Source organism: Podarcis bocagei (assembly GCF_964188305.1).
Source record: "Podarcis bocagei genome assembly, chromosome: 3".
Classification (NCBI taxonomy): domain Eukaryota; kingdom Metazoa; phylum Chordata; class Lepidosauria; order Squamata; family Lacertidae; genus Podarcis; species Podarcis bocagei.
Window position 1 is genome coordinate 57331521 of NC_138127.1, and position 26559 is coordinate 57358079.

Consider the following 26559-nt stretch of genomic DNA (forward strand, 5'->3'; position numbering starts at 1 on the left):
TTCCCTGGTCTTGAATGGGGTAACTGTGCCCCAGGTGCGCAGCCTGGGAGTCATTTTGGACTCACAGCTGTCCATGGAAGTGCAGGTTAACTCTGTGTCCAGGGCAGCTGTCTACCAGCTCCACCTGGTATGCAGGCTAATACCCTACCTGCCCGCGAACTGTCTCGCCAGAGTGGTGCATGCTCTAGTTATCTCACGCTTGGATTACTGCAATGCGCTCTACGTGGGGCTACGTTTGAAGGTGACTCAGAAACTGCAATTAATCCAGAATGCGGCAGCTAGACTGGTGACTGGGCGTGGCCGCCGGGACCTGCATTGGCCCCCAGTACGTTTCCGAGCACGATTCAAAGTGTTGGTGCTGACCTTTAAAGCCCTAAACGGCCTCGGTCCTGTATACCTGAAGGAGCATCTCCACCCCCATCGTTCAGCCTGGACACTGAGATCCAGCGCCGAGGGCCTTCTGGCGGTTCCCTCATTGCGAGAAGTGAGGCTACAGGGAACCAGACAGAGGGCCTTCTCGGTAGTGGCGCCCGCCCTGTGGAATGCCCTCCCACCAGATGTCAAAGAGATAAATAATTACCTGACATTCAGAAGACATCTTAAGACAGCCCTGTTCAGGGAAGTTTTTAATATGTAACGCCGTACTGTTTTTAACACTGATTGGGAGCTGCCCAGAGTGGCTGGGGAAACTCAGCCAGATGGGCGGGGTATAAATAATAAATTATTATTATTATTATTATTATTATTATTATTATTATTATTATTATTATTATTTTCTTTGGCTGACTGAACCCCTTGCTAAAGAGGGTTGTAGAAATAGATGAAATTATCTGTCATTGCTTAAATACATTGCGTCATGAGAATTCCACATGATTTTATAGTCACACATTGGTTTGAATCCCAAGTCCTTGAGATTACACATCTGAAGTGTTTCGCTTAGAAATGTGATGTCAGAGTAACTGTTAACTATTCTGTCTTTGGATAACACTGCTATATCTATTCTGTATCAGTTAACACTGCTTTTGTTTAGGCAATTTGGCCCCTGTTATTTACTGTTGGAATTTCTGAAATCCATATTCAATTTGATCTGTATTTTTCTGGAATCTTACTATGTCTGCAAGAAAGATATCAGATAGGAGTTTCTTAGCAATAGTAAGTTTTATGACACCGTTTGTCTCCCTTTTCTGAAAATGATTCATCCTAAGGAACTAGTTCGCAGAAAAGTGCCACCTATAAAACATAGGATGGAAAAATTGCCATAGATAAAAGAATGAAATCATAGAAACATAGACATGTTGGAAGGGACCACAAGTATTATCTAGCCCAACCCCCTGTAATGCAGGAACATTTTGCCCAATGTGGGGCTTGAACCCACAACCCTGAGATTAAGAATCTTATGCTTTACTGACTGAGCTGTTCCAGGTCCAACCCAAAATAATATGTGATGCCAAATTAGAGACCATTCTAATCAGGCTCAGTTTGAGAGTCACAAACTGTGTATCAAGCAATGTGTTGAAAAGGAAAATATGCACCTAAAATGATATGAATACAATCTAACGTTCATAACAATCAAAGCCAGATGATACTGCAGGTGGAGAACTTCTAAAGTAAGCTGATATATCATTCTGGTTTAGACATTCCGTTCACATATATCATAAGAAAAAATACACCATTTTCAAAATGAAGTATTCTCTTTAACTTTTTCTAACTTGCTGTCATGACATGGAATGGAATGCAGTGTTTAATTTTATCAAACATTGATTATTACTGTTTGATAAGGAAGTTAATTTTTTACTAGAAAATGGTCACAGAGTTACATGCAGCATGAGTCTATTCATGTTTACTTAGACGTACATTCACCCAGGTCATGGGTAAATAACACCATTTCTGATCAGAGTAGATAAAAATTAATGATTTTTAAAAAATAAAAATAAAAACCCGGATTTTTTTAAAATTTAAATCAGGTTTTTTTTTATTTAAATCAGATTTTTAAAATACTGTAAAATGCTTTTGGAGGAAAAATCTTTCTAAAGATAGTTTTCTGTTTGTGTTACATTCAGGATTTAAGCTTTTCATGTGTGCTAAAACTCAGTCTAAGTTTGTTTTTTTAAACAACAACAACACGCCAGTTAATAAACATGGATACATATGCTATTTTATTGCTTTAGTTAAATAAATTGTTTAAATCATTATTAAGGAAATGATTATTTTTCTCCTTCCAATAAAGTACAGCAAAAAAGTTGTCCAAATATAAACAGTTAACTTATTAAACCTCACAATAATTTCATAATTATCTGTCTACGTATTTCTAATAATATAACCAAATCAGTAATTTTTGATATAACTGTAAAAACTACTCTGAAAATTTATTATTCCAAAAATTAAACCTTCCTCTGGTTGTAAATATTAAGATTATACCAGCAAGAATGTGTCTTTCTGTAAAAAAAACGATTTAAATCAAGTCTTACTGACTAGTGATTTAAATCGTGATTTAAATTGATTTGATTTAAATCAAATCCACCCTTTTTCTGATAAACTGAAACGTAGAGACTGGACTGAAACAACTTGGAAGGCTTCCTGTGCAAGCCCCGTTAAAATGAATGGGATCCAAATAAATAATAATAATAATAATAATAATAATAATAATAATAATAATAATAATTTTTATTTATACCCCGCCCTCCCCAGCCAAGGCCGGGCTCAGAGCGGCTTACAAGCAATAATAAAAACAAGTTAAGTGATTACAACTTAAAAACAAAATTAAAAAATACAACATTAAAATATTGAAACATTAATATATAGCCTCATCGCAGAAGGAGAAGGAAAAGAAAAAAGAAAGAGAGGGAGGGAGGGAATCAAATTGGTTCCAAGCCAAAGGCCAGGCGGAACAACTCTGTCTTACAGGCCCTGCAGAAAGAAATCAGATCCTGCAGGGCCCTGGTCTCGTGAGGCAGAGCGTTCCACCAGACTGGAGCCAGAGTTGAAAAGGCCCTGGTTCTGGTTGAAGCCAATCTAACTTCCTTAGGGCCCGGGACCGCAAGGGTGTTGCTATTTATGGACCTTGAGGCTCTCCGTGGGGCATACCGGGAGAGGCGGTCCTGTAGGTACGAGGGTCCTAGGCCGTGAAGGGCTTTAAAGGTCAAAAGCAGCACCTTAAATCTGATCCTATACTCCACCAGGAGCCAGTGCAGCTTGAAAAGCACTGGGTGAATATGCTCCCATGGCAGAGACCCTGTGAGGAGTCTCACTGCAGCATTCTGCACCCGCTGGTGTTTCTGGGACAGCTTCAAGGGCAGCCCCGCGTAGAGCGAATTACAGTAGTCAAGCCTGGAGATGACCGTCGCATGGATCACTGTGGCCAGGTCGGGGCAGGAAAGGTAAGGGACCAACTGCTTGATGCGGTGAAGGTGGAAAAATGTCGCCTTGGCTGTTGCTGTAACTTGCGCCTCCATGGAAAGGGAGGCGTCAAGGATTACACCCAAACTCTTAATGGAAGGCAGTGGCACTAATTGGGCCCCCGCAAGAGAAGAGAGTTGGTCCCTCATCCCCATGCCATCCCGACCCAGCCATAGGACCTCTGTCTTCAAAGGATTTAGTTTCAATCGGCTCCCACGAAACCATCCAGCCACAGCTTCCAAGCATCTGGTCAGTGTGTTCGGGGCCGAGTCGGTTTGGCCGTCCATCAGCAGATAGAGCTGAGTGTCATCAGCATATTGGTGACAGCCCAGCCCAAAGCTCCGGATAATCTGGGCAAGGGGGCGCATAAAGATGTTAAAAACCATTGGGGAGAGGATTTCCCTCCCTAGTGCCACCCTCTGTCCCCGACCAGAGATAAAAGAGCACAGCCAGTTACGGGCTATGCCCTGTATCCCCACGTCTGCAAGGCGATGGTCCAGAAGATCATGATCAACCATGTCAAAGGCTGCTGACAAATCTAAAAGGATCACCAGTCCTGACCCGCCTCGATCCAGCTGTCTACGGAGATCGTCTGTTAGGGCGACCAGAGCCGTCTCGGTCCCAAAACCAGGACGGAAACCGGACTGAAATGGATCTAAAGCCGATGCATTTAGAATAGAAGCATTTGGGTACTTTTGCATACTTCTCATTCACTTCAGCTGTGCTTCTGCAGGAGAACTTCCCAATGGATTATAGCCATTTTTATTCCAAAACTGAAATAAATGTTAAGGGCAGAGAGATGGCACTTGTACACCGCCTTCAGAAACCTAATGAAGGTCTTCAACCTCATCACTGCTCAACAAGATAGGATGCCCACCTAAGCTTCATAAGATGATTGTGTCCTTCCATGAGAACATGCATGGCACTGTCCAGTATGATGGGTCATTCTTGGACACCTTCCCTATAAAGAGTGGTATATTTTCACCTGTACTCCCTTTGGCATATTCTTCTCCATGTTGCTCTCCTATGCCTTCAGCTCGACTGAAGATGATGTGTACCTCCATTCAAGGAGTGACAGAGGTCTGTTCAACCAAGGAAGCTCCAAGGAAGTTCTAATTTCAGAAGAACTTTCTTAAATTAAGAGCTGTTTGACAGTGAAATGGTTTTTCCTGGGGAGGTTGTGGACTTTCCTTCCTTTGAGATTTTTAAGCAGAGGCCGGATGGCCATCTGTCATGGATAATTTATCTGAGATTCCTGAATTGCAGGGGGTTTGACTAGATGACCTTTGGGGTACCTTCCAACTCTACAATTCTGTGATTATATGAAAAAGTAACTTGGAACTACAAGAACTCTTGGATTCTTATTTAATGACTGTCTCTGTTGAATATTGTTACAACAGCTATAATTAAGTTTTTTAAATGTTCATAACTTTGCAGTTAGCCAACTATGGATTTAGGTCAGTTGAAATATATAGTGGTACTTTTTTGTGTTTTTTTAAAATGCATTTTTAAAATGCCACAGTACTACACAGATTCAACTACAGCTTGAACCCTGATAAACCTGTTGAACGTGCTAGATTTCATTTGCAGAAATCAAGTATTAACAGACATGCCTGCAGGGTTCAAAGCCAACTTGGATTAACAAGCTGAAAAAATAATATGGAGAAGAATGTTGGTATGTAGCACAGACATCTCATTTGTTCATGGGTTAGTGTCTGGAATAAGTGCACATTGATGTAGATACCAAGAAATGGGATCTTATTATGCTTTCTGTGGAAATTGTTCAGTTTGGTTGTGTGTTTTTTGATGTTTCAATTAATGTTTATGACTAATTATGTTGTAATAATGTATTTTTTCTTCTTCATGTTTTAAACCTCCTTGAGCATGGTTTGAACTATGGAAAAGTGGCGTACAAATAGAATGATGTGTATAAGTATATATGAAAGTTCTCAGGGTAGCCAAAGAGGCAACTGCCCACCTGGTGAAACCTGCTGTGGTGGAGGTGCAGGGAGAGACTCAGCTCCTGTCATAAAAGGTGCTCTGCTGTCTGCACCAGCGTGATCCCCTGTAGGAGTGCTTGCTTCCAAGCACAGCCTCCTTGCTTGGGACAAGAACCACCATACTCTTTAAGCAGATTAGAAGGTTCATGTCAAGTTTTGGCACAGTGTGTTTGCTTACGCCAAGTCATGTGTCCTAGAACCCTGCTTATGAATCATTGAACCTTGTATCCTGTACTTGGAGCTGATGTTGAGATCTGTATACTGATTTTATGATTTCCCAAGCCAAGAGTCTGAGTCTTTTGTCTGAGACTGGGAGCCAGAGCATCAAGAGCCAGCCCAGTACTCCTGCCACTTAATTGCACTGGTTTTGTCTGGACAAAGCTAGATTAACAAGATGAGGATAGTAGAATGAATAACATTCTTATATACAGTGATACTTCGGGTTACAGACGCTTCTGGTTACAGACTCCGCGAACCCAGAAATAGTACCTCGGGTTAAGAACTTTGCTTCAGGATGAGAACAGAAATTGTGCTCCGGCGGCACAGCAGCAGTGGGAGGCCCCATTAGCTAAAGTGGTGCTTCAGGTTAAGAACAGACCTCCAGAATGAATTAAGTTCTTAACCCGAGGCACCACTGTATATTTTAAAATTCTTAATAACATTATTATGCCTACCCCCACACCTGTTTCATTTCTTTGGTTGAAGTCACTTTCAAACTTATGTTTGAAACAGATTCCTAACTATGGCAGTAAAGATTTATGCAGAGGTATGTTAGGTTGATGAATTATAATTCTGCTACCTCTTTGTAATCAAAACAAATTTTAGCTATCAAACTGAGTTCCTCTTCTTGTTTAATTTTGTGTAAGCAAAGGCAGTAAGTTGAACTGAAAAGAAATTAATGTTGATGGGAGATACAATTTAGTAGGTAATTACTCCCTTCTGTAAGATATAGATTCATAAACAGATATTTTTGATTTGTATTTTAAAAGTTGGTTTTGTGCAGAAACTGAAATCTGTGAAGCATGCATCATTTGAGAATGTGTTCATTAATGAAGCCCTCCCCCCAATATTTTATACGCTGCTCATTTGTTATTTTGTGAATTAGTTATTATTTACTTAAAGTAATTTATAGCCTGGACTTCAGCAGTACTGATAACAGGATGGGGCACAGCGTAAAATAAATTATAAGCAAGGCCCAAACCTTTTAGCGCTGTGGATCCTTTTTGGGGCAGTGGTGGTTGTCGACAGCCTTCAGACTATCTGTTATACTAATACAGTATATCTCTCACATTGCATTCCTATTTATTGTATTTAATATTACTCTTCGTACAAGAAGGAGCGTCGTACATCTCTGCACCATGCTGATTTTGTTGTAATTTTCTAAGATTAGTGGAACCTACTATTCATAAAATGCATATTTTTCTGCATTCTCCTGCATTTTGTCCACATTTCAAAACATGCACAGAACAGATATCTTTCAATGCATTAGGGTTCTTAGTCTTTAATATTTTGAAAATAGTATTTCAATCTGTTTTTATCCCAGAACACCTTTATAGTCAAGGTCAACTTTTGTTCCTGCTCATCCAACCACCCATTTATGCCAGGAATTAGTTCTAAAATAGCTTTAGGAACCAGAAAATCTTATTGGATATGGAATAATATTAAAGCAGTGGGGGACATTTTTCAGAATCTAGCTATTCATTCTTAAAGGTAAGGTCAGTAATCAGTTTTTTTTTGTTTTTGTTTCTGTTAACCATTTTCCCACCCACATCTCTTTTTCTTTTTAATGCTTTTTAATGCCAACTATGAGTCTTAAGAGGCAGCTTCAAATACAGAACTGAGTTACCTCCAGAATATATTCATTAGGTTGTCCTGCTAGCTCATAATCATTAGGAAAAAAATAGATGGGCCTCTTAAAGGAAAGATGGTATTATTGAAATGTATGAGGAAACAAAATGATTTGTATTTTAATTCTCACGATAAGCTTAAATGTTGCATTTCAGTGTTACAATATTTTATCATTTGCTTTTAAATCCAGCCTTTAAAAATGTTTATCAGGTTTCCCAATCAAGAGTTGCAATTTGCCAGCTGAAAAGTCATTTCAAGTGGGACTTTGCAAGAGTTATGAAAACTGAATTCCTGAAAACAGAATATTTGAGAGAATAAATAATTTGTGGTGGTTTTTTAATGAATCATTTTCTTATGTAAAATAGTATTATATTGATTCTGAAAAGGCCACAGTTATCCTAGAAATAACTAATGAAAGTATTGAGGTGTCCCTTTTCTAAAATATAAGACTGTTGTAATCAGAGTACTCAGTTAAGTTTTATTTCGTTAGAATAGCCTGGTAGTCAGTCTGAGAAGATACCATGTATGACACTGACCAGATCCTTATCCTCCAGGAGGGGGCACAGTCATATAGCTAAAGTTGGTAAAAGGTGCTCCATCTTGGATTTAACAAATTACAAAATGATGAAACCTAACTCTAATTCTAATGACTCCTCTAAACAGCTTCATATCCTCAAATGGTCCCTTCTGGATATGAAATTTTAAGATGACAGCTCAGGGGTGGATTATTAGCTTTGCAAACAAAAGGCCCAAGATTCAGGTTCCTGGAATCTCCAGGTAGGGCTCAGAAAACTCCTGCTTGAAATCCCAAATGAGCCACTTCTACTAGGTGTAGATCATTCTGAGCTAGATGGGTGATTGGTTTCACTGTGTATAAGATGGCTTCCTAGATAGTAAGCAATAATAGTGACAATCAAAACTTACAGTGTTCTGTATCATAATTCCTATTGGGTGCTGTAATGTGTGCATCATCAACTAAGTATCTGGTACAGGGCCCTTTAAGAGAAACAGCTATGACCTAGGAAGCCAGCTCCTGGAGACCCAATTCAGAGCTATGGTCTGGCTGCAGAAGTTTCTTACAAGTCTGTAACTGTTCAAGAAGAAAAAAAAGTTAATGGAATGCTAGGGGCTGTATCCCTGCTCACTCCACACACCAGCCCTGCTATTTCTCCCACTTTAATCTTCTAGAGATTCCCCTTCCTTTTCACACCATGCAACTACTAAGCTCGCTCTTCACCTTCCCAGAGCTCATTTCTGAAGCTGCTGCTTCTATTCTGCAGTCCCATTTTGAAGCTCTTTTCACCTTCACCCCTATGTTCTCCCCTTCCCTTTCTGCAATCCCTTTGCACACAAACCAACCCCATGGTAACCTTCTGCATCTTCCTCCTCCCATACACTGCAATTACTAAGCACCCTTTTCACCTTTCGTCCAATTATTAAGCCACCATCGCTGCCGGTTCTGCAGAGCCTTTCATGTCCCTGCTTTCATCTTCAGCCCCATTGCCATACCTCCTACTCTGTTTATCTGGCAAGGAACTAAGAAATTAAAATTATAATGTCCCAAGTCATCACTGGATATGTTTAAGGACAGTTTCTCCCTCCCCGCTTCCTCCTACATATACACAACCTGTCCTTTCCTTCCACACCCTTCTTTTTCTTATGAAGTAGAAACTGTCCCCCTACACCCCTGTTCTTTCCTCTCCATCTGTACTCCTTCAGTAGACCTGGGCTAGATTACAAAGAGCTGACATACATGGGGAGGCAAGCAGCCCAAGCATCTCCTCCAGCCTCATCACGGCAGACATTCAAAAGCATCTAGCACAAGTGAAAGGCAGGAATCCATGATTCCTTATGTCTCCTCCATCTGCAGCCACCCATGACATATCCCACACCATTCCCGAGGATCCCCTGAGTCTCAGAATTGGCTGTTCAAGGGGCATTGGGGACCAAGGCAAGGAGGAGGAGTGTGGTGAACTCCCATCCTGCAAAAAGCAAACAACCCCCAAAACACCACTCACAGTTCTGAGGATTTAAGCTATTGAAAACCAATTAAGTTCTGACAAGATGAAGAGCAATTTGGTTACATTGTGGAAGCAATCAACACTCTGGGGAGTGTTTTTACATTGTAAAAGAAGCAATGAATGCCCACGGGAGAAATTTTACAAGGATAGAATTGTGCAATAAATTCTTGGACTGCAACAGTATCTAGCACTAGGTTATGCCTTGATGGGCAGCAATGGTCTTAATAGGCAAAGACTTACTGAACACATTAGGATTGTGCATTGATTAATCTATTTTTAAACGGCTTACACTCTGTGAAGCATTCAACTAGTCACAAGCACAAGCCAAACCATAGTTTGGCTATGGTTATGTGCTTATGCCCTGCTAATTTAAATATCCTTTTGATATCTCAGCAATTAAGTCACTGAAAAAGAGTAGAAATTGAAAAGTATATGGTATGCTTTTGGACATTTCTAAACATTTTAGTGGCACATTGATTTTTAGCCATTTGTGAATGTAATTTTTAGGTGTACTTGAACTACATGCTGTGAATTTGCTGTTTGTGTAGATTTATGCGGCAACCCCTATAGTAACAAGTTTTTAAATGATCTTTTAACATGTATTCAGAGTTGCAACCCTTTTGCAGATTGCATGTACTCTATTCTTTTAAAATTACTCATTTTCTATATTAAAAATCTCTATTTGGTTGTAATGTACAAAACTTAACTGATGAGGCATATTGAGAATGCAGCGGGGTGTGTGTGTGTGTGTTAAGCCCTTCCAATCTTTCAAAGTTTGAGTGCAGAGTTCTCTTAATTCTTCTTTGTCATATCAGTTTTTCCATCTCCATCTTTTACCCATGTTTTTAGCTTATTATTTGAAATTATATTCTGTGAGATATTTTGGAGAATGAACTGATTTATCGAGAACAGAGAATGTAATTTTCCCTGGGTTTGTTTTATAGGTTGTTGAGTGCTCATAGTATTTGTAGAGCCATTTATAGTATTGTATTTTACTGTCAATAAATAATACCCTATTGTGTAATCCTGCACATGACTATTCAGATCAAGTCCCACTGAGTTCAATGAAGCTTACTCCTATGTGAGTGGATACAGAACGGTATCCACTTACTATTATTTAGAGCTTGGTATTAGCCCTGTAACAACTATTTACATCTTGTTTCTTGCTGTCTTTTAATTTAAACAGCTAGAGGGCAATGTAGTTGATTGCACAAATTGCTAAATTTATTAATCCTGAGGATTGGGAGCAAAGCTCCAATTTGGGGTTCCTTTGCCTGAGCGCTATCTTGAGTTCTCCACTTTCTTGGCTGGTGGAACAACTGACAATTTTAAGTTGCTAAGGCAGGCTGATATTATTTGATGCTGGCAATAGAGATTACAGGCTTGCCTTCCAGATCAAAGGGACAGTATAGCTCCTGCAGCTGTTGGGAAAGAGACTGAATGGTAAGTGAGAGTAAAATAGTACGCAGTGATCTTCAGAACCCAGCTGACTGCTGGTCAGGCCAGGTGCAGGCAGACAGAAATTCCTCAATGATGAAAAGGGAGAGGCAGAAGCACATACTCTGTGGGATGGGGGGAGCAGGGATAAACAAAACATCCTTTCTTTTGAGCCCTGGAATATTATCACTGGAAGAATTCAAAGAATTAATCCAACTCCCTTGTTGACTAATTTGTGTGTTCTTCCTACTGATATTTTGTTTAATAGGCCTATTGTTTGTTTTGCTTTCCACTGACACAGTACCTATTGTTTCAGAACTATAATCACAGCAACACATAGCTGAGAATGTGGGACTAGCTGTGTTTCTTCCTCTGGTGAAACACTAAACACAATGTACCTTTTTGTATAACATAGCCCTTTGTGAAGAAAGTACTGGCTTGCTTTAGTCAAAACTACGCTTTTAGACTTTGTAAAACATTTCTGTCATCTTTAAAATGGCTGATTGATGGCAATTTTGCTGGAGATCGGGGTACTGTGCATATAAAACTTTTAAATTTAAGACTTGACTACACTTTAGATACAAACAGTACACATTACAGCTTTTTTACCCCACTGCCCTTCCTTCCTCTGCTGACATCCCTGAAAATAGCATCCATCTAAAACAAAATATTCTAGCATGGGACCTCTTAGAGGCTAACAGCCTTTGGTAAAGACAGAACTACAAGGAATAGACAAGTGCGTGTAACATAAGCTCAACAAGGGGACAGTTTGGAGCAGAGAAGTGATGTTCTTCACTTTTTCTGCACCTGCAGTTTCTACATTCCAAGTAGCTTTCCAAGCTACGTCTGTACCTTTGAAGGGTTCAAAACTGGTCAACTGTGAGGGTTAATTTGGAACCCAGCGAGTGGGGTAGATCTGAAACAGAGGAGTGGCAAACTAGCAAAGGACTAAATATCCAAACAACAAGAGGAATCGAATGGCTTAAAAAATGTTGAGGTAAAACACTCATGGATGTGTGAAGAGGGGACTCCCCCGCATGCTCTGAATTTCCCCCCTCCAAAGCTGCTTTTCCCCTAGGGAAAGACAGGCTTTTGGCAAATTGTTACATGCAGCATGTAGGTCCTCCTTATTTAAGATTGTCAGCTGATCTAGATTTTCCTGCTACAAATGATTTGACCTTGTTGAGTTTCTTTAAATAGCTGTTCTTAGATATACAGTCACATTCCCTGGATGATAGCAATTTGAAAAAATGATCATGTGAATTGCTGTATCTGTACTCAAACATGTGTTACATGTGCTCATTGTGAGTTTAGGATTGCAGCCTCAGTCACAAACTTCCTTTTTTAAATAAAATAGCAGAAATAATGTTAATCTCTTTCTCAAGACAGTTCTCTTGACTTGTTTATCAGTTGTTTGCTGATAAAATAACATCTAATAGGAAGCCTTCCCTGTAACTGGATCTTCAAATCTCTCTGAGGCACTTGCTGAAAAACAGTCCTATTTCAACTTCTGGAGTAAAGCCAAGTTAAACTACTATATAAAATAACAAAGATTTGTGGCACTAAAAGATTTATTGTTGTGATACTACACTTCATAACAAGATTCCACTCTCAAGCATACAGCATTGTGGTCAGAACTTGTTACTGAACAACATGGAGTTGTTTCCAAAAAATGAAGCCCCACATCTTTCTCCATATCTCCCCATAATATATTGGGATGCTCAACACATGACATGACACCATGCATCCCACCCTCCCAAAATAACTCTTTTCAGTAAAGCATGAGATCAGTGGAAGAACCTCACATTGTTAGTACATCGGATTATACAGTCAATATACCTGGAAGCTACAGAGGAGAGGAGAAGGAGGTAAGGGGTTTGTTTTTTGTTCGTTTGTTGTAACATCTCATTAGTAACACCTTATTCCATACACACTGCAGTAGGAGTGATGGTCAAAAGAGGTCTTTATCAAGTTGGAGGTACTTGGGCCAAAGACTCACTACGCCAACCTGGTCTTAGCCAGTGCTCTATATGGGTGGGCAAACACGCACTGGGGGCACATGCCAAGGGCGGGGCACAGAGGGTGAACAGAGCCTGCCACACCAGCTGCAAAGGCCTGGCCTGGCTGCATCTTGGACTGCCTCTCTGCAGCTCTGGCATCAGTGAGGGAGCCTGCTGTGGGGGCGTCTGCTTGCTCCCACATTTGCCCCCTCATAAACCTGTGCCAGAGCCAGAGCCCTCTGCCCCCCTGCTACACCCCTGAGTACATGGGGCAAACTACAAAATGCATGAAAGGTGTTTTATTTTTTCTTGTAGACAACTGAAGTTGGTGACCGCTTTGACAGTGTTTTATTATTATAGGACGCTGTTTGGTAAGGATGGCATCTTGCCCAAGATTTATTGTATTTACCCATTGGATCTGTCACTTTCCTTTATTAGCATTATCACAATGGTCTTGTATTTCACCAAGTTTGTAGGAACTATTTATAGCTCACAGGGATGAAAATTTGACCTTTCCCAATCATTATTTCCTTCAGCATGTTTGCAGGATGCTGTGGGTGGGGATTTGGGTGGGGAAGAGGAGGTTAAACAAAAACAAAAACAAGATGAGGAGATATGGATGGGGGGGGTTTAAATCCAGCATGGGAATAAAAGATGGGAACAAAGAAGAGAACAGACACATGGATATTAAAGATAAACTGAGCCTCAGTAAGGTTAGCACTCAGTGATTGTACCATACATTTTAGGATTCATCCTATTTTTTGATGGTATTTTTTAAAAACTGATTTTAATATTGTATTTTTAAATTATAACTCACTCAGAAACTTCATGGTGAAAGGTGGGTAAGGAATCTAAGAAATAATAACAATGGATGTTTTGCATTTCCCCCTAACATTAAGTAAGAAAGACATACTATATTGAGTTTCAAAACAAAAGGGCTGTCACTTTCAAAAAGTGCACAGTGTCCATGAGTCTCAGTTTTGAGCAAACCTGAGAACAGCATGTATTGTAGACAGAGATCACATTGTGCGAATTTAACAACAAGATTATTCTTGCCAACAAAGTTGCCATAAGCTATGTAGCTTTCTCACATCAAATTGTGAAGTAACGTGTGGATATTTCCATTTCAGAGTACAAGTATGTAATAGTTTTCATATGTATTGGACCAGTGGTAAAACAGTAAATTAGTAAATAGTCATTAAATGGAACATCCTGTCTTCATTCCTTAAACACAATGTTCAAAATATTCACAACCTTCTACACTTCTTGTTTTCTCTCCAGATTATATAGTCCTCTTTGTTTGATTTCTTCTTTTGTATTCCAAAAGGGCAACAGCAACCTTCATTGTATCATTTGCCTTTTTTATCTAAAGTCGTAAACAAAAGGCCTGACCAGAAATAACATGTCCGTTATCCTGTCTAAAAGGTGACATTATGCTATTTGGCTCTGGTAACTGTTATTGGTCCAGATGGCTGTGATGTTTGCCCTCTATCTAGTCAGTTCCCTAACATTTCATCGCACTGTAGCATGACCAAGAAACCGAACCCAGAATGAGCTAGCAAGACAGGAGTAGGTTTTGCTCTCAATGGTTGGGGTCACCAGGGGCAGGCGGCAGGCTTAGCCCTTGCCCAAATGGTGTCCCTAAGTATATAATTTTCCTTTTATACATCTCACAGAAATAAATGGCTGCCATTCATTTCAGTGGAGGGAAAGAGGTTAAGTAGTCTTCTCCTCCCCATGCCTGCCCCATTATTCCTCTTGCTCAGCCTTATAGTCTATGAAGCTGGTTTGGCTTGGTTTGGGTTTTTTAAAAAACCAGATGCAAAGTAACATGGAATTGTAACATCTACTTTAGCTTAAGGGCTCAGTCTTCAGCTGCCAGTGTCTTCAGCTCTCTTTTAACTTCATGTTCACCAGTTTCTGGAAATATGCATAGATGACTTTCATAGAGGTCTTCTCTATTACTTTTATAAATCTCAAGTAAACATCTGTATAACTCACAAAATAAAATAATGTAAGAGAAGCATTCTTTCTTTCTATTCCCTCATTCTGCTGCAGTTCCTGCTACACAGCCCAGATTTATTTACTATTGTTCTGGGAAAAGACACACTGAATGAATAGCCATTTGGCTCTCTCTCTCTTGGCTTATCAGGGCCTCAAATATAAACATTTGCACTGGCGCTTCTGCCTGCAGCACTGCTATAATGCCATATTTTGTGAGGCTGTGCTGGCACTTCCCAACCTAAACATGTATGTGCTACTTTGGCAGACAATCAGATTTAGCAGCAAATGTCCCAGAGATATTCATTTTGCTTTTAAAAACTCTATTTGCATTGTTTACATGATAACAGTTCCTGCGTACCAATGATACCTTGCTCTAAAACTCCTAATGACCACATTGGAAAGTAACATTTTAATCCTTATTTATTGCATCTCATTGCATAGATGTTGGTTATCACTATGCTGCATTTTAAAAGCAATGCATTTTTCCTCTGAAACTTCATGAAAACCATATCAATATTTTCCCCCTAGGCATTAATCCATTTTTAAAAGTTTGTAGATTAAGTCATGAAAGAATTCCTAGCAAGAGATGTCAGCATATGATGATTATAAATAGAGCTAGAATATTTTATTTTTTAGGGTCTAGCCCATTTGGCCTAGATCTTTACCCAGAAACAAAATCTTGATCATCCTTAGCAAATGAGTAATCCCCAGGATTTCAACTGAATTGTTTCCAAAAGCACACGGGACTAGAAATTACTGGTGCTGGGCTCTGGGTAGAATTTATATGTGTATATTCATGCAAATCAGACATTTGATATAAGCAAAAAGGATTTAGCATTCATTATTATGTAATTACATTTTGGGTAGTTAAGGCATAGTTTGACCATGCAAGGGGAAAAAACCCACAGGGTTTTGATGAGACTTTTTGTTGAGATCATTAGTTCACATAAGAATAAAAATTGCACATACTATTTTGTCTACTACTGTTTGTTTTAATTTGTTTTAAAACTAATAGAATATATTTTGAAAAAAGAATAAATTTTGCATTGGACCTAGAAATCTCATTGAAAGCTTTATCAGCATAGTGACAACCTCTTTGGAATGTTGCTTATAAAAATATAAGCAACTTATTTCCATGGAGGAAGACCACCAGGAATGAACTGCTCTGTTCATGAAGTATGTGAAGATAATGTTTTTGCTAATGAAGAGTTAACTCTGACTTTGAATAGTGTGATTTTCTACTGGCTCACTTTGTGACAGAGTATGTGCCTTGTGTTGCCCAAATGTAACTACACTATGTGATTGAACAAAAATAATAAAACAATACTTATACGTAAGAAACCTAGGAAACAGACATTCAAGATTTGATGACAAATTGCATCAAATAGTTGCATCAATCAGAAATGCAATCCATTTCCCCCACTGGATATTTTAATGATGCACTAGAGTACATATCTCTTGACTGTTTATGATTCACTTTCAGATGTCAGCTTCATGTGCTGCGTGTCATGTTGCTTTGTTGCATGATTGCAATGTAATTTTCAAGTGTTGTGCCATTTGCTCTGGCTGGTTATCATATATTAATGTCTTTGTTTCCATCTAGCTCTGTACATGATCGTTGCCTTGGGTGCTTGATAAAACCACTGATCTCTTAGTGTTTGTTATTGGCAAAGCTTCCACTCTTTACCACCTATGCTTACTTTAAATTTGACAAAATAAAAAAATTCCTTCTAGTAGCACCTTAAAGACCAACTAAGTTAGTTCTTGGTATGAGCTTTCGTGTGCATGCACACTTCTTCAGATACACTGAAACAGAAGTTGCCAGACCCTTCTATATAGTGAGAAGGTGGGGAGGGGTATTACTCAGAAGGGTGGTGGGAATGGGAGATTGGCAGATAGCTGAGATAATGCCAATCTCCCATTCCCACCACCCTTCTGAGTAATACCCCTCCCCACCTTCTCACTATATAGAAGGGTCTGGCAACTTCTGTTTCAGTGTATCTGAAGAAGTGTGCATGCACACGAAAGCTCATACCAAGAACTAACTTAGTTGGTCTTTAAGGTGCTACTGGAAGGAATTTTTTTATTTTGACTATGGCAGACCAACACGGCTACCTATCTGTAACTTTAAATTTGACATAAATGTTTCTTGGGAGACAACAGCTGTGTAACAGATTTCCCCATATGTTCCTGTGTTTTGATAGCATGGTCCAGGAAAATAATCACAGAATATAGACGAGCTCACCTCTTAGCACATTGCCACTGAAGCTTCAACTGTGTTTCCCATCTCTGGATTTCTCTTTTGTAGGAATCTAGAACCCTGAATGGGTCCTGTTTACGTTCTGCACTTGTCTTTAAAGCTGTGGCTTCCAGATGACATGATAATCACATTGTCCTGGAGTATGCAAGTTGCAGACTTTTTAGGGAGAAGGTACCTATTATGGTTTTGCATCAGTGGAAGTCTTTTAAATCAATAACAGATGTTTACCTGCAGATGCAAATGTAACACAGGAAAAATAACCCTGTTTTCAGAAGATGGCATATATAGTTATGGCTTAACCTTTGACAGCAAGTTGAAAGGTCATTCATCTTCTACCACAAGCCTGCACTACTTGTGAACCACTAAGCTGCATGAAGCCCACCAGCAGTGTACTGTGGCAATCAAAGAACAGAAGGTACAAAAACAAGAGATATCACTTCCTCACTTGAGTCCTTGATTTGCTTTCTAATTATGAAACAAATCAGGGATTGTCAGAAGGTTCTACTGTCAGTAAACAATAAAATCTTCAAAAAGGTGCCAGTCTTCTGCCTCTTTCAAAGCCACTTTAATCATGAGCATGTTGAATATGTCAGGAGATGCTAAGATCTATTATGTCGGAATGATGAAGATTGATGTGATCTGATGCAATTGCCTTAGTAAGAAGGCACTCTGAAGCACTCACACAGTCACTGTACCTTCATATGCTAATCAAATGAGAAGAGCAAATAAAAATACTTTCCATAACTAGAATTATACTAGTGCCTTCCTTCCTAAGTAGACTTAAGAAGTGAAGTCAAGCATTTTCTTTTCCAGTGTATTAGGGACTTATTCTTTAGGAATGTCTGTGTAGTGTAGGGGGTCAAATTGCTATATATTGATAAGCTATGCTCAGTTTGGTGGGTTACAAGTTGTGTAGGCTTGTTCTAAAAGCATTATGGCAACCATGCCTAGCAGATTATTTCTAATTCATTAATGTGTTGTTGAGCTTGATGGTAGAATTGCTGAGTGACATTGTTGGGGCTAGTTTATGCTGTCCATGCCAATACATGCGCTTCAGATTATTGTGCAAGCCCCATCCTCATTTGTCTCCTGATATGCCGTCTGGTGTTTCATTCATTTCATTTACAAATTGCTTCCTATAAAACATGGCAAAGCAATTAAAGAATAAAGATATTGACAACAAAAGCAGATATGAAGAACAATATCAAGTCCAATACAGATACAGGCTGAAATGAAAATCTCCATTTAAAAGAACTGATTGAAAAGGAAAGTCTTCAATAGGCAATGAAATGATAATAGAGACAGACAGCAGTAGTCTGATACATAACAGGAGCAAGTTCCAAAGTCTTTACCATCATGCTAAAGGCCTGATTCCTACATCATATGGAATGGGCCTCCTAATGAGATTATAATTGCAAGAGGCCCTTGCCTACCGAGTGCAGTGATTGGTTTGATATTTGAAGGGAACCGACGACCCTCTGCAGAATTGTTGTATGTGCATATAGAACCTGTTGCCCCAATTTTTTTTTATTTAGTTAGAGCGATTTCTTGTGCCTATGATCTACTCAGAGTCGCTCGCAATCGTTTAAAAAGCACGGCGCTGTAAAATACTATCTATCACACAGGATTCATAGTCCTGTTGAAAGGCGCTGCACTTAGGAATGCAGAGTTCACACAGAGGGCTAGTTCATGCTAGGTCTGCTCCATCTGAAAAGCTAAATGGTAGCCCCAAGGAAAGACTGCAGGGGCCTGTGCTGCTGAAGCCAGTGTGAACCAGCTCTGTGTGATACACAGAGTTTGTCTGTACAATATTGCTGCTATGATCTGGCATCCCAAAATGTGTTTCTGATCTCTGATTTGGGTTACTTCTGAATCAAAGCCCAATTTAAACTTAACAGGGGTGGCATCTTCTTGTTCAAAGCCTGGGCTTGATTCCCCCGCCCCCAAGTTGAAGGTTTATTATAGGTTACGGCTGAATGAGGCTGTGTGTGCTATTTGTTCAAGTTATGTTTTATGTAATTTCCCAATATGTCATTTCTGATTAAACCGCACACAAAGGCTGTCTGTGACTTGAAGATTTGTGACATTTTCTCTGTGCCCCTCACAACACCCTCTTGGAGCTCCGCAAGCATTTGCATGTAATCAAGGAAAACAAAAAAATGATACTTTTCAAGCAATATTTAAAGATCCCTCTGCAGAATAATTTCAATATTAGAATTCCACATGTCACTTAAATCATATAATGGTGCCTCAAGCTCTTAGGCTAATCCCAGTAAGTAGAACTCTCTTCTCTGGTTTTGACATTTGTGGTGCTTTACAACTGCAAGGCGGAAAAAAGAAGAATATTGAATCAAACCATTGAAGTAAATTACTGCTGACATTAGCTGAAATAATTCATCCATGTAAAACCATTTAGATGCACAGTCAACAGGTATCTTATTTTAATATTTTATAGCTACATGGAAATCTTTTGCAGAAATCCAGCACTCTAAGGCAGCACATGGGTAGCTTTTAGAGTGCATGATGGATTGCCGTCAGTGATCCCTAGAGATTTTTTTTTATGCCATTAGTAGCTGTTGTCAATAAATTTGAAGAAAAACCACTTGGTAAATTGAACTATTCGTGCTCTCTATTCAGCACTGGGTAGCCTCCACCATGAGGACTAGGCTCTTTTGTCTTTTATTTATATGCACCTTCTGCAGGAAATTTATCATTACCTGTGTCTGGCTGGAGGTCATTCACAGAGCTTTACAGTTGAGCTGGGATTTGAACTTCATTCAATATTAGGGTCATTTCATATCAAGTGAGCCAACCTTTTTACCTCATGTCATCCAATTTTTTAAAAATATGTTGTACACTTGTGGAATGATCAAAACTGTTTAAATCTAAAATTTCAATTTTAATTAAATTAAAAATTTTATTTTTATTTCATCCCATTTGTGAGTTAGAGGGTTTGAAATTTCAAAAAGTTGACAATTTTTGCCTTGCTGGACTACACAAAAACCATAAAAGCTCAGCCCAAAATTGAGATATGTCAAAACTAATAATACTGACTGTTGTGAGGATTACTGAGATAATGTATGTGAAGCACTTTGAACACTAAAAACACACACCATATATAAATGCTGGGTATTATTTACTGTGTTTTGGGTGTTAGCACAGCATTTAAAAATGTTGTGCTTTATCCTAAGCATTATTTGCTGCAACTGGCAGGCTACTCCAATTAAATATATTGTTATTTTTCATACCATGGAAATGCTAATAAATTCATTAGTGCACCATAGTTACAACTTCTGGAGTGAGCAATTAAGAGGGAAGCTACATAGGCTCAGTTTTGATGTGAGGAATACAAGCAAAGCCTTGTCACTGCTTGTTTATTCATAATTAAAGTGTAATTACTTCCCTGCTCCATTTCCTGACAATATCAAATAAACATTATAGCTTGAACTGGAATGGAACAGGTCTATCCCTTTTCATATAATTCATATAATATGGGGGGTTTTTTTTACAATGAAGTGGTGTATCAATTTTATGAAATACCAATAGTGTTAAGAAGCATGCAAAGTTATGTGTAGGATGTACTGATGATGCATGATGCACAACTATAGGTCATGACCTTTGGAGGATACAGGTGCCCATTTTTTCCTCCAGCCAAGGTGCCTGAGTGGTTAAGTTGGCATGTCCCCTGCCCCTACCTCCTGCAGATATCTGGACTGTATTACTGTCTGGGGGACCTTGAAGTCTGCCAAGTTAGTATCAGCACAATGAAACTGTCATCTTGATAGTCTCTAGAGTCCAGCAAAGTAAGTGGCCAGCATTCAGTCATCTTCTTAGCCCCAAGGGCATGTCTGTTTGAAGCGTTTTTAGATGATCACATGCTCTCAGCCAGCCTTGGTTTCCTGCCATATGTAGAACATTCAGGGGTAACAATAGAACAAGAATGGAATGCTCTGTCTGTGCAGCCCTGAGCATAACGTCAGTGAGATTCTTCCATACCACTCTGTATCTTTTTCAGCACCCTTCAGACCTTTGCAGTCTCCCGCAATGGTAATCTTAGTGTGATTTGAAGCATGAGGACAGTGTGGAATTCAGTTGTGCTATCTAGAATTGCATTAGCAGCCTAACTTGCCTCTCTAAATTACTAAAAATAACATGGACCTACATGCTCAATAATGGCAATGTATTTCTCAGAGATCTTGGCAATTCAGATGCTAGTTGTGAGAATAGTGTTCAGTTCTGTGATTTAATCTTTTTCACACTCACTTCAGAGTTTCTTTGTTTTTGTGTGTTGGCTAGATTAGGAGGAAGCCGACTTCCTTCTTTCTATCCTTGTAATATGTTGGGAATGGAAACTATTTTTCAAGGAAAATTCACCCAGAGGGTCATCATGATACTCCATGAAATGGTTAGTGGAAGAGATCAATGCACAAAGCCTAAGTTTTTTCCATTTATTTTCAATATTCTATACAGTAAGCATCTTCTTTGAATCTGAGAATATTTGTAGGTGCATTTATAATTGTGCCAGAAGTATTTCAGTAAAGCTGAGGAAAACTTTGTTGCAACAAACTATTCTTTGAAATACATCATATTGCATTGTATCAACCTCTTTTAAAAGTTAACATTACAGTGCTATGATAAAGCGACCAAAAATAGGCTGAGAGTTTGCATTTGCTGTTTTAAGATTATCTATTTTCTCTTAGAAGTGGTTGCGTTAACCTGTCAGCAATCCATACCCTCATTAGTAAGACAGGCTAATTTATTTCCCTGATCTTTGGCTCTGTTTAGAAAAAAATATAATGGCTGGAAATGCAAGCTGCCTCTTTGTGTGGCTACAAATAGAAGTGCCAGTTGAACATAATCCATACACAAACACGTCTTGCATTCATTTACTAAATAAGGGTGTGTGACTAGGATTTGTGCATATTCCTCTGATAACCTTCATTGTTCTCAAGGACACTGGTGAGTTTGCTGATGGAGGCCTGTAATGAGCCATTGTTACCATGTGAGACTTAAAAAGCAATGCTGAGTTGGAAGGAATGAGCCATTAGTTGCAGCTAATGGCAGGTTTGAGAAAACAAGTTCACAAGGTTTTTAAATGATTGCAGTGCTCTGTTTAGCTTTCATTCATAGGATACTTCGGTAGCCATTTAGCAACTTGTAATACCTGATCGTGTTTAACACTAATAATCATTGTGAATTTTTATCAGTACAATAAAATAGGCAGATCTTCACTGTCAATATTTCATTCATTTGTGATTTCTGAGTAAATTGATAAATTGGTATGTACTAGAGAATGTGTGCAAGTACAAAAGTGAATTAATATCAACCAGTTATGTTTTAAGAAGTGTTTTATTTCATGGCTTAAGATATACTAAACATTATGCATATTCTAAATGAATATTACATTTCATATCAGTTTCAAATTACATAAATTAGGCTTGTCAGTCACTGTGATTTTTGTTGAAATATATTTCCATGTCATTCTTTCGTCAGTTCAGTATTGTTTAATTTCTACATTCTTTTCTTCTGCTTCCTGTTTGTCACACTATGGTGTTAGATCCTGCGAACCATAAATTAATCTCATAGAATATATCTTTCTTTGCTCTGGACACAGCCCCCTCTCCAGGGAATTGTAAGTCTGGAATGCATTTGATGCTGCATGAGGGGCTGCAACTATGGGTGTTTGGGGAAATTAATTCCCCTTATGAAAGCAGAAATGCCTTTCCACTCAAATATGGTACCATTTCATCTAAGACATAGCTTTGGGCATGACCTAGGGTCCAGACAAATCTGTATATGACATTTCTATACAAGTGCTGTTCACTCTGGATTTTATTGTTTTCAGCTTATGGTCAAATATATTTATTATACATACCTGTATAAATTTGTTGTTATTTAGGGATCCCTTCCCCTGAGTAGCTATTTTTAATACCTGGAAATCTTTTGAAGTTTTTTCATACCTTTCAGTATCAATCTATGTGGCAATAAACATTTGAGTCATTCTTCTTTTCCAACTTCGCCCCTTTCCTAAACAGTTATGTAAGCATCTTTGTCTGTAATGCCACTGAAGTGGCAGAGTAGAGTTTTATAGTTTCTAGGTGTCCTGCTCCTACGACATGCCATCACTAACCAAATTTATATTGCTTCTCTTAAATGCAAATAGAAGGCACTGCAGAGTCTGGTACTAAAGAGTTTCATTGTTTTGCACTGCCCTTTCTGTACAAGAGATTCCTTGGGTTCTTCTAGACTGTGGAACTGTCAGTGTTCGGGAGAATTAGCATTGAACTGTTACATTTATAAGGTATTAATTTTTATTGATTATTATATTACATTACTCAGGCCCATTTTGGGTTTGAACTTGATCAGTGCTTTAGCATCAATAAACAATTATTAGCATCTAAGCTTTTCAAGGAATAATGTGATGTAAGAAATGTTATATTCTATTTAATTCACAGAAACAAGCTTCCCTGTAATATGTATTATCTACATGTATTTGCTTTATTAAAAACAGCTCCGTCAGGAATCAAATATCTGTTACATACTAAGATTCCAACATATTTCACATTTTGACCAATACCATAAGTTCACCTGGGAAAACCAAACAAACACTATTCAGTGTTTTGATCTGAAATACATTGTGCTGTTCACTGAAATAAAAGTAATGGATTGGTGAAGATCAAGTACTTACTCTAACAATTGCCTTGATTAAATTAGGTGTTCAGTTGTGTAACTCACTCACTGGTTCCAAGACTCGCTATTAGTGACCTCCATTGTATTAATTTAAAATAGATATTCAGACAGATGCCACCTTTGACTTCTCCAGCATCAAGAATCCTTGTAAGGTCCCATGCTGAAGCAGAGGTTCCTCCTTCAGTCTTTTTATCCACATTAGTCATCTGCGAGAACAATACTTGAGAAGAATGCAGAGATGGCCTCTGGGGAACTGGAATTGAGATCAAAGGTCACATGTTAAAAAGCCATTTATTTCTGGTCCAATTTTTCTCTTAGGCATTATTCATGGCTGTCTTTGCTTTTCAAACAAAAGGAACATCAGTTCTCACAGGAAGTTCAAATGTATTGAATTGTGCTGGATTAATATATATTATTTTTCTCCCAGACCTGACCAGAAGTATTTTGGTATTCTTTTCATGTAAGTCAGGGTCTGCATCATGCTTTCATTCCATTTCTTCTTTTTCTTTGTGGTTCTTTCTATAATAATCATAGTAACACACCAGACCTGTGCATATTGGCCATTCTGCCAAAAGCTACAGTAAGGGAGAGCTGCATGCAAAAAGAGCCTTCTGCACCTTTTGCCCTGCTGTGTCATGCTACTCATCTAAGCCTCTTTGACCTGTCAGTATGCATCATCTTGTGCATATTAGGGCATGCATGGACCCAATGCAGGTTTGCTGGTTATTATGTGCATCTCAGACACACATGTGTTACATAGTAAACTGCTTTGATAATATCCCAAACTTTTTAAAAAAATGGTTATCAGTGGAACTTTTTTCCATTAAATATGGCCACTGCAACCCATGCATCAGCCCAAAGGTTCCCAAACAACTCACCTAAATACACACGACAATATCACCCACTGTCATAAAAACAATAAAAATTGTAAACATAATAAAACGACAGGCATCAGGAAAAATTCCAGTTTTAAATTCAGTTATCTCTGTACATCAGACAGAGATCTTATCTTAAACTGAACATCTGAATAAAAGTTAACATGAAGGAAAGCCATTTCAATGGGAAGGTATTCCACATCTGGAGTGCCGAAACAGGGAAGGTTCTGCTTTGTGCTGTCACACAGAGGACTTCAGTTGTTGTTGGAGCTACAAGCAAAACCTCTTCAGCAGATCTTGCCATCTGGGCTGGCAGTTAATCGGAGAGACACTCTTTCTAACACTCAGGCCCTAAGCTCCACAGAACTTTATAAATCCAACACCTTAGATTGGACCTGATAGCAAACAGCCAACTAGTGTAGAGCTTTGAGGATTGGTGACTCGCAATCCTATTTGTGGCACCAGCTAACAACCTGGCTGCTACATTCTGCATTAGTTTACAGCATTCAACCTGATTCAAGGACAGCCTCATATTGCATGCATTGTAGTAGTCTAAGCAAGAGGTTACTGTGTCACGCACTACTGTAGCTTGAACTGTGTATGGACTGAGAAATAGCTGTTTCTGATGAACCAGGCATTGCTGGGCATAGGCAGTCCTGGCTACAGAAGCTTCACATGCTTTATTTCAGTGAAAGACAGAAATTATACTTGGTATAGTCTTTCTTTTTTCAATTACAGAATGAATTACCTGTTGGAGCCCATTCAAACATTTCGAAAGCTTTGTGCCACTGTTGCCTAGGCTAGTAGCACTCCACATTGCATTTAGATGGACATCTTCCTGACATGGAAGATTTCAGCATGTAGAGAAATTTTAACATGAGGCCTGCATTCATATACCGTATTTTTCGCTCCATAAGGCGCACCGGACCATAGGGCGCACCTAGTTTTTAGAGGGGGAAATCAAGAAAAAAAATCTTATTTCCCCCCCAGCCCCAAAGAGCAGCGTACAGGCTGCACACAACCTCTCCCTGCCGGAGGGGTTGCGCGTGGCTATGGCACAAGCCAAGACAGCGAGATGGACCCCCCCTCACTGTTTTGGCTTCCTCTTTAGCCCCGCACAACCTCTCCCTGCCAGAGGGGTTGCGTGCGGCTATGGCACAAGCCAAGACAGTGAGCGGGATCCATCCCACTCGCTGTCTTGACTTGTGCCATAGCCGCATGCAACCTCTCCGGCAGGGAGAGGCTGCGCGGGGTAAAGAAGCCATAGCCGCGTGCAGCCTCTCCCTGCCGGAGGGGCTGCGCGCGGCTATCCCTGAAGCCTTCTGAGCGCAGCACAAGTTCCCGCTGCGCTCCTCAGACTTCGGGTTCCTTTTGCTGAAAGTGTACATGCACTTGAAAGTGTGCATGCACATGAAAGCTCATGCCAATAACAAACTTAGTTGGTCTCTAAAGTACTACTAGAAGGATTTTTTTTTTTTTACTACGGCAAACTAACACGGCTACCTACCTGTAACTAGAACTGTTGACTGTGACTGTGGGGGAACTGGGTTGGTAGAACTATGACTCCTTAATACTCTAATAGCCGTGGAGCACTCAGTGGAATTAAGAGAAATAAAAATCCCAAGAGTGCGGTAATCCTCATTTAGACAGAAAATTATCTGGAGTATTCCTGGAATGCTCTTATTATTGTTTAGGAGGGGGAAGGGAAGCTAGAGGGTTTCTTTTCTAATTGTATGTGGTTTTCTGGTAAAGTAACTTCAAGCAACAAAGGGAACTTGTTCAATACTTTGTACTCTGAAATTTAGCTTCGACAGAAATCCTACTATGTTCCTTGGGATATATGCCCAGATAAGTGGGTAGCCCTAGATATTCAAACTATTTGTATATCAAAGTATTTGTTCAGATGTTATTAACCAATGTCATTGTTAAGCTGCAACAGTGCTGGCCCCACTATTATGCAGGATGAGGTTGCTAGAGTGAGAGGTGAGAATTGCTGCCCAGACATGTAATCTTATCCTAAGCATGCTT

At 39.3% G+C, this 26559-nt stretch overlaps 1 protein-coding gene and 1 long non-coding RNA gene across 3 annotated transcripts in view; one reads left to right on the forward strand and one right to left on the reverse strand.

Moving 5' to 3' along the window:
- The window catches only part of PACRG (parkin coregulated), a 222065-nt gene that overhangs the window by 147133 nt on the left and 48373 nt on the right, over positions 1-26559 (forward strand). The window lies entirely within an intron of this gene.
- LOC308583735 overlaps positions 23466-26559 on the reverse strand; it is a 34029-nt gene continuing 30935 nt past the window's right edge. Inside the window, exon 3 of the long non-coding RNA XR_014006394.1 lies at positions 23466-23909. This is a non-coding gene — a long non-coding RNA (uncharacterized lncRNA). The remainder of the gene's footprint in view (positions 23910-26559) is intronic.